We start from the raw sequence: 8,610 nt of genomic DNA on the forward strand, positions 1-8,610 counted from the left end.
TGGCTTTATAGGAGGCTCGGTGCTAGCACTGCTATACAAACAAGGCTTTCCAGAGCTGCAAATGAGATGCTTAAGCTAGAGATTTAAAAAACAGTCTGTTCACTTTAGTCATCCTTCATTATTTCAGAATCACCTGATTTTAAAATTGAAAGAAATAAAGAGGTCTTTGCAGTTGAGTCCTAAGTGCAGAGAAGAAAAAGACCAAATAGAAATTGAGGAAAATTATTGGGACCCCATACTTGAAGTAATGGCCCAGACTATTACTGCACACAGGGCTGTGAGCCAGAGAGAGACTGTCTCTGAAACTCAACTTTGTGATGATTCCTGCCAGAAAGGGGAGTCAGAGAAGGATACAGAGGACACATTTAAACTTCTGACACTTTCCTCATGTTTCTTGCAAAGACAACAAACATCTGATTGGGTTCATTTGGCTCTGGTTGGATTGGGTTGGTCAGCCACATATTATACATTGTCAGAAATTCAAAGAAAACTCCATGGGTATCTGACAAAGTTCAAGAGAGTTTTCCACCCAAGCTTGATAACCCATGCATTGAAGAGGACAAGGTGGAATAAAGAAAGAACTGTAAGTGATCCAAGAATAATGCTCTAAGAATTCTGAAGACTTTCAAGTGTTCCTGAAGATGTATGTTCTCACATTAAATTCCAGCTCCCATAACTTTGAAGCAAGAATCTACAGGGGGTTGTTTCAAAACCCAAATTTCAGTCCAACTAGAGTTAGCTCTTGGTACCTGCTCAGGAAATAGGAAGAGCTAAGAGATGAAGTAGGAAATGTGATTGCCACTACATTCTCCAAAGACCAGAAACAATCTAGTTCTGTGGTGACTTGGCCAGTGTGCCTGAAGGAATATGTTCCTTGGAAGGAAATCAATGCCATCCAGATCTTTCCTACTTCATCTTTCTATCATCATGGGATTATGTCTAGTAGTTAACAGATGGACAATGGCAATATCAGTATGCATATTGGTTCTGAATTACTTCTTGAGGATAAAGGATTAATAAGAGAAATAAGAAGAATAGCAGGAAGTAAGGGTAGAAAAAAATAGGGTGGAGAATGATGAAGAGGCTTCATTATGTTGTATAAAAATATGAGATTAGACACTTTGGTAAAAATGGCCCTTGTCAACAAGAGTAGAAACAAATGTTGGCAAAGATGTGGATAAAAATGGAACCATCTTACACTGTTGGATGTAGGCTGGTCCTGTCCCTATGGAAAACAAAGTTGAGCCTTCTCGAAATCTTAAAAATATTTAGATCTACAATATTGCCTATCAATTTCATTACTAGGTATCTACCCAAAGAATGCAAAAACACATTTCTAATGGACATTTTCAGCCCTAGTTTCCTTGTAGCACTATGTATAGTAGTGCCCAAGAACAGAGAACTGGATCAGAAAAATGTGGTATGTATGTGTGGTAAAATAGGACTATCTATAAAAAGACACAGAGGTGAACTATTGCTATTTTTGACAACCTGTGTGGTATTGGAGGGGATTATACTAAGCAATATAAGACAGAAAGAAAAAGACAAATATTACATGTTGTCACTTACATATACAATATAAAGGAAAAAAAAAGGGGGGATCAGATCAAACCAAACAAAACAAACCTTAAAAACTGACTGGAATTGGGCCTCCAAGAGGGAGAGGGGATAAAATTCTGCTGGGAGGAGGGTATAGTGGACTATGGTGGTAGGTGTGGTGTGAGGACATGCATCTGGGGAGGTGTGAGCCTGAACCGCTGAGTCATAGACAAAGTTATAATTCAGCGTTAATGCAATTTTTTAAAAAAGAAGAAAAACAGACTTTATCTATTTTAGTGATTATTCTACCCTACTCATGTTGGGGGGAAATTTAAATAAATAGAGTGGATTCCATAATCAAGTACATAGTTAGACATAAAACTTCAGTTTCCTTATCTCTCCTTCTGTAAGTTGCCATCTTCTCTGTCTCCATCATTGTTCAATTGCCTCTTTTCCAGTCTATCTGGAGCCCAAGAGGGACTTTGCCGTCCATACTGAGCCAGGCTTCCAAAGAACTCAGATACCTTTGGACCATTATTTTCTAGGAACTTTGGGATCTTGAAGGCTAGAAGCTGGTGATTCTTATGTGTAATTATTCAGCACCTGATATCCAGACATTAAGCTGACTCCTTGGAAGTAGAGGGGAAAAAAGGGATTGGGAAGAAAAAGAGCTTAGCAACCTTAAATGTATGCTCAGTTTCTTCTACTACCCATGTTTTCTCACTGACAGGAGAGCCTTGGAGTATTGACATAACATAAGAGCACAAATCCAGAAGATGGGAAGACATGGAAGACACCTCTCTGCCAACCAACGTACTGTGCTTAGAACACAAAGAGGAAAAAATATGTCTATGTAAGTGTCTACTGAAACAGAACTATTTGCTTTGAGGTCTTTATCTGACGATTTTGTTCTGAGGAAGGAAAACCAATAATTTTGGGAAAGGATGGTTTACTTCTGCAAAGGACACTGGTCTGTGGGCCAGGCCTTCTTGGGGACCACAAAGGACCCAGTAGCAGCATTATTCAGAGGCACTCACCAAAGGCCTCCTGATTCTTGCCCAAAGAGGCAGCATTCTGAAAGACACATGGACCCGGCCAAGTCCTTAGGAATTAAAAATAGACCTGAAGATAGTAGAGAGTATTTGGAAAGGCCAGTTCACAGGCAGGAAGTTATTGATTGAATTAATATTGGGGTAACTTAAGTATATGGAACAACAAGTGTCCATTATTTATCAGTAAATTAAATAGAACTTGTCTTAGTACTCATTTTTTTTTTTAATAGCCAATCCCTTTGGAAACTAAAGAATGAATACAAGCAGATCAGTGAAAACAAACTTAGATTGCAACTCTTGCTTCACCATAGTCTTACCATAATTTTGGACAGAGAATAATTTTTTTTTCCTGAAAAATGGAGTAATGAGATACCTTCTTCAAAGAGTTAGATTAATTGAGATAACCCATGTAAAGTATCCTTGGCACAAATACTTGCTACATGGTAAGCAGTCAAAATCAAAAAGAGGAGGTTAGTTAGTTATCTTTATGACATGGTCCGACGTTTAGCCTAAAGAAAGAAGCTATTATTTACATAAATAAGTAATAGTATAGTGTGTCTCATCTATTTTTTTTTTCATTTGGGGGAGGATGAGTTTTGAGTTTACTAAATTAGATTGGAAAACTACCTGTGTTTTATCATAAGTTGGGGAAACTCCTATAACTTAGTGAGAAAGGTCCAGTACTGCTCACTTGTGTACAGGAGGCTATGATCCATCATTGATAACATATTCAGTGTCTTGACTTGCTAAAGAGGGTTATAACATCTACTTTTAAGAGCTACTGGAAGTTATGGGGAGATCCACATGACACTTTTGCTACATCATTGGTACACAGAGATTTGTTGAATTGATTTTATTGGGAAAACTCAGGCAACTAGAGAATCCTAGGTAGGAAATGGCCAAGTTTAAATGCCAGTGACAGTCCTTATTCTCTAAATGGAAGGTGAAGGTGGTCTGGTGAGGAGAGAGAGGTTGAGTGTTAGGTACTCATTTTTGCACTCATGGCAAAGTTGCATAAAATAATTGGATCTTTCTAGTGAAATCACCCTATGAACCATACTAAATATGGTATTCATTGCAATAGATAAGAAATACAAGTGTATTATCTTCCACAAAGAGATCTTTGTGAAGGGAGTCATGGTGAAGAAATATTCAATTCAACAGGACATCCTTGGTTTCTCTGGTCCCCATTTTTCCTCTTTCCCATTCTGGTTCAGCCACCATTAATGTATCCATCATCACCAAACAATGGGCGGGTTCCCAATTTCTAGACATGGGAACCCAAACTCAGTGAGACTGAGACACAAACCCAAAGACTTAAAGCTAGATAACATGAAGGCTTGGATTTGAGCCTCACCTCAGACCCCTCCACTAACCATGGCAGTGCTAGGTCCTCCAGCTCAGTCTGGTGACATATTTAGTGGGCCTGGTATGAGAAACATGGGGCAGTGCCAGGATAGGTATGGGGGTGAGTAGGAGTTTTCTCCCCCCTGTGCCTTTTTGTTCATTCCAGAATTAGCAAAATTGGGGAACTGCCCAGCTGTGTCTCATTTCTATAAAGTAGGGCTTTATTTGAAGCATGACTTTTGTTTTCCAAAAAGAAAAAGAAATTAAAATTCAACTCTAGAGGAACTTAGCACCCTTTGTTGGTGTTTTTCTCAGAAGCTTATAATGAGCTCATAAATGGTAATGAGGAATGCTCTGTGGCTCCCAGTGATGCTGAGTCAAACCAGCACATTAGAATTCCACCAGCGCCTGGACTGTGCACGTCCACCCGCCGCCCCTGGGCAGGCCTCTTGGCAGGTTCCCCTGCTCACCAACTTCTCCCTCTCCACGGCAATCTCTCCAACCAAGATTACGATGTTCAGAGTTCTCTGAAAAGTCAGCCCGGGGGGGCCTCCCCGGTGGCCCAGGGGTTAAGTATCAGTGCTATCAAGCTATCAGCAGCCACAGCAGTATGGGCTCCATCATCAGCCAGGGAGCTGACCCACATGGCACAGCAGACCTCTGTCTCGCCCGCTGCTTCCCTCAGCAGTGTACTTCATTGGTCTCCCTGTCCTGCTCTCCATTCTGTCTCTGGTGAAGCCTATCACCACTCCTGCACCCTGGCCTGTACCCCAGTTCTGTATGCATAAATAAACAAATCTTAAAAAAAAAAATCACGGGAGGGCTTACTCTACTGTGTCCTCCTTTCTTCAGACATTGCAGTGGCTATTCAAGGGGGAAACAGGCATGGAAAGGAGAAGATAACAACATGGAGCCAAGCCCTGTGGTACTTCCTATTAAAATATCTATAAGTGTGGCCCTCACAGTCCTGTGAGGCAGTGTTCCCAGAGAATAGATGAAGAAATTGAAAATCAAGAGAAACGCATTCCTGAGCTCACCCACCGAGCAGCTAAGCCAGCATGAATGTGAGCCTGACATGTGCAGACGCAGAACATGATTCAGACTTCTGCCCTTCTCCTCCATGGGACAAGGCTGGGCTCCCCAGAGCTGCAGGGTGGTCCCTGAGTGCTTCCTGATGACGCTGGGGCTGGCAGAGATCTGCTCCATAGATGGAAGCCTTACAAAAAAGAAGGTGGGTGATATGACCAGACAGCAAGCTCAGTGCCAGCCCAGAGCTGGGGGACCTCTCAGAGTGTCATGGGTCCCTCACCAGGGGACCAGGGACCGAGATGTCCTGAGCTTCTGGGCACAGGCCCAGCCTGCCCAAAGAGCAGACCGTTGCGTTTTCGGAGCTGTGCTCTCTGGGAGGGACTTGGAGACGCCATGTGGGCTTCTGGAAGCCCTTACATTTTCCTGACTTTCCTCTAATTCACTGCATAATAGTCTTGAAGCTGACAACACTTCTGTTCCGTGATGGAGTCGACCAAAGTGAGACTAGAGAACTGAAGAAGAAAATCCGCAAGTGGTCTGCCTATGCAGAGGTGGGAAGAGGGAAGTCCAGGACCAGGATATTGCCAGTCTTGTCCTTGCAGGGCCTGGCTGACCTGCTTGCTTTGCCCACTCTCCCCACTCCTGGCAACATTGTATTCACATAAAAACAAGTCTGGCTGGGTCTCTTGAGGGGGACGGTCAAGGGTGAAGGGGTTAGAGCCATGCGCGGCGCATGCCTCCCTTTGGGGCCACAGACCCACACGTATGTGTGTGTGTTAGGCACTTTGGCTGAGGGGTTGCTAGGGGGAAGTGCACGGGTGTGGTAGGAAGAGCTGACAGACTGAAGCCCAAAACTGCTAACTCCAAGGAAAAGGGGATCCGCTAAACCCCTCTGGCCTGCTTCCACTTAGCTTTCTCCTCAGTCGTCTTCATTTCTGTCTTAGGTTTCCATAAACACTGCAGTTATTTATTTTATTTTTGTTTGAAATGTTAAACAAGCCCCGAAAGGAAAAGCTGTTGAGGCAACTTGTGGCATCTCCAGAGACAGCTGCACTGCAAGCATTTTCTGCAAAGACTTGGTGAGGTGGCCTCGCTCACCAGGCTTCCCCGCAGACTCTGTAGAAGCCCGCTGCCCTGGCTCAGGGCCCAGAGGGTCCCAAGTGGGCTTCCCGACCTGCCTCACTGCTGTCCTCAGAGCTGTTCCCCTCCCCTCCCATGCAGAGTTTCTCCCCTGAAAGGATCTCTTCAGGCAGAGTAGTGACCACCCTCGCAGTAGTGACCTCAACAGCATGGTGCGGCATGGCAGAACCAGGAGTGCCAGCTACCATCCTTGGAACATGCCCTGGGTGCCAGGGACAGGAGGCCGGGATGCACACACTGACCACTGTATCCTCAGGCAAGCCCAGCGAGTCCGAGCTATTATTATTCCACATGACAGCTGCAGAAACCGAGGCATGGAGGATCAAGAGATGGGCTCTGGAAGGCAGCAGTGTGAGTCTAGGGTGAAGCCAGGAATGTGGCCCCAGGCACCAAATTTCAGGGATCACACACACAAAAAATTATTAGTCAACATGTAGTATTTTTGTGTGATATTTTAAAAATCCAGTGAACAGGGTATCGAAGCTTTAAAGAAAGACAGGGCCAGCAGTTGCCATTCTAGTCCACCTAGCTCCCCACCTCTGCGCTCCTGCCTGGATCAGCCTCCATTTAGGATGGAGGGTGCTCCAAGCTAGGCCCTGCGCTCAGCCAAGTGATGCCACTTTCATTCTTGCAGCCTCATGTGGTGGGTCCTATGACCCTCACTGGTGGAAAGGCCAAGACCAAGAGACAGGTTTTTCTAACCATCTCTCCATTGTTTGTTTGTTTGTTTCTGCCTTCAAAGAACAACAATCCAATGGCATCTCGAGCAGAATTTAACCCCAAGTTCTCTCTGAGCCCAGTGCTCTTTCCATGAGCTCACAGCCGCCTTTTGCCACCGGGCTCCATTCTCCCCCTCTCACCAAGAAACGAATCTGATCGGCAGGAGGGGGACCTCTGGGGGAGATCCAGGACTCTGCCCCTGTGTGGTGTAGAGACAGCAGGGGAGGTTAAGATTCCAGGCAAGTTGGTTCCCGACAAGCAATCTTCCACTGCCTCAGCCAAGCCCTCCCTTGAGACTTTTCATGCCCAGCCAAGCTGGTTGTCCTTTGCCAGCCACCCCTCCTACACAAGGCCAGTGCCAGCCTCCTGCCTCCCCTCCTGCACAGGGCTGGTGCCAGCCCCCTGCCTCCCCTCCTGTGCAAGGCCAGTGCAAGCCTACAAAAGACCCTTGATCTTTCCAGTTCACCAGCAGCCTGCCCAGGGCTGCCTCACTCACCCTTTCTCACTCCAGGTCCTCATGTGCACAAGCCTCCAGCCTCCTCCAGTGCTCAAAGGAGAAAGTTGTGAGCTCCAGTAGGGATGCAAGGAAACATCAAGTTGGAAGACCCTAGAGCAGAAGGCAGCTCTTGAAGAAGAGAAATGAAGCAGGGATGTTGCTTCCCAAAGTCCAGGGCACTGGGGCATCTGGGAGTGGCCCTGTTACCTGCTAACTGTACTCCTTCCATTTGCTATAAAAAACATTCTGTAGGATTTAAGGTATCATAGAGAAGATGCTAAAAGGTCCAGGAGGTGGGGGTCAGTTGGCAGTTGTCTCTCTCCACTGCTGTCTCTAGGGAGCTTGGCCCTTCCAGGCCCAGACACAGGGCTGCTCTCCCACTGCTGACACCCTCTACGATGAGTGTCTCACTTCCTCTGTGGATGTGCCAACTTGCTTTCTCCTCTCCCCCAACCTCTGAGGTGAGAGAAAGACCAGGGCTTTACCATCAAGCTGCCGATTGAAGTCAGGCTTTCCTTGCTGCTCCCTGTGTTGGGGAGCAGACTGGTTGCCCCTCAAATCTTTGCTGAAATCTGTAAAATAGAAAATACATTAAAGCTTTCGTAACATTCCCAGCAAGATGCGGGCTCACTCTTCCCTATGCTTCAAGATCCCCCACCCTTGCCTGTCCTAAAGAATGACACAATCCCTTTCAGAAACTTCTAGAGATTGACTCTCATCTTTAGTCTCATAGCCACCCCCTGGGTCTTCCACCCACCCCTTCATCTCCGTTATGCCTGATGCAATGTCCCCTTTCTGGGAGGGGCCCACAGTGGGGACAGCCAAGTGTAGCTCTGTGTCACCCTCTTCATGCTACTGTGACTATCTCCCCATTACCTTTCCAGGAAGGAGGGTGGTGCCCACCTTCATACTCCTAAAGCAGAGGAAACCCAAGGCATGGAGCAGGAAATGCTCTGAGGCAGGAGGAAGGGGATCCTGTCACTGATGTACATGATCATCCCAGAATCACTGAGCATAATGGCTGAGGAGGGTCCGTGAGAGTGCTTAAGGGGACCCCACAAATAGTACTCCCTTTTCCATTAGAACTGTGAACTAATGAAGAGAGAATAAAGTAGATGAAGAGCAAATTTTCACCTCTGTTACTGTTACAGTTGATAAATGTGGCTTAATCTGGGGGCAGCTGAGCTTCACAGTGATACAGAAACCCCCACCCAATTCCAGAGCTTTCTGGGTGGGGCAGTCCTTCCTACAGGACATATGGTGCTTCTGGAAAACCCAAGTTGTCCC

This window comes from Condylura cristata, unplaced genomic scaffold (genome assembly GCF_000260355.1).
Source record: "Condylura cristata isolate star-nosed mole 26May11 unplaced genomic scaffold, ConCri1.0 scaffold00002, whole genome shotgun sequence".
NCBI classification, from domain to species: Eukaryota; Metazoa; Chordata; class Mammalia; order Eulipotyphla; family Talpidae; genus Condylura; species Condylura cristata.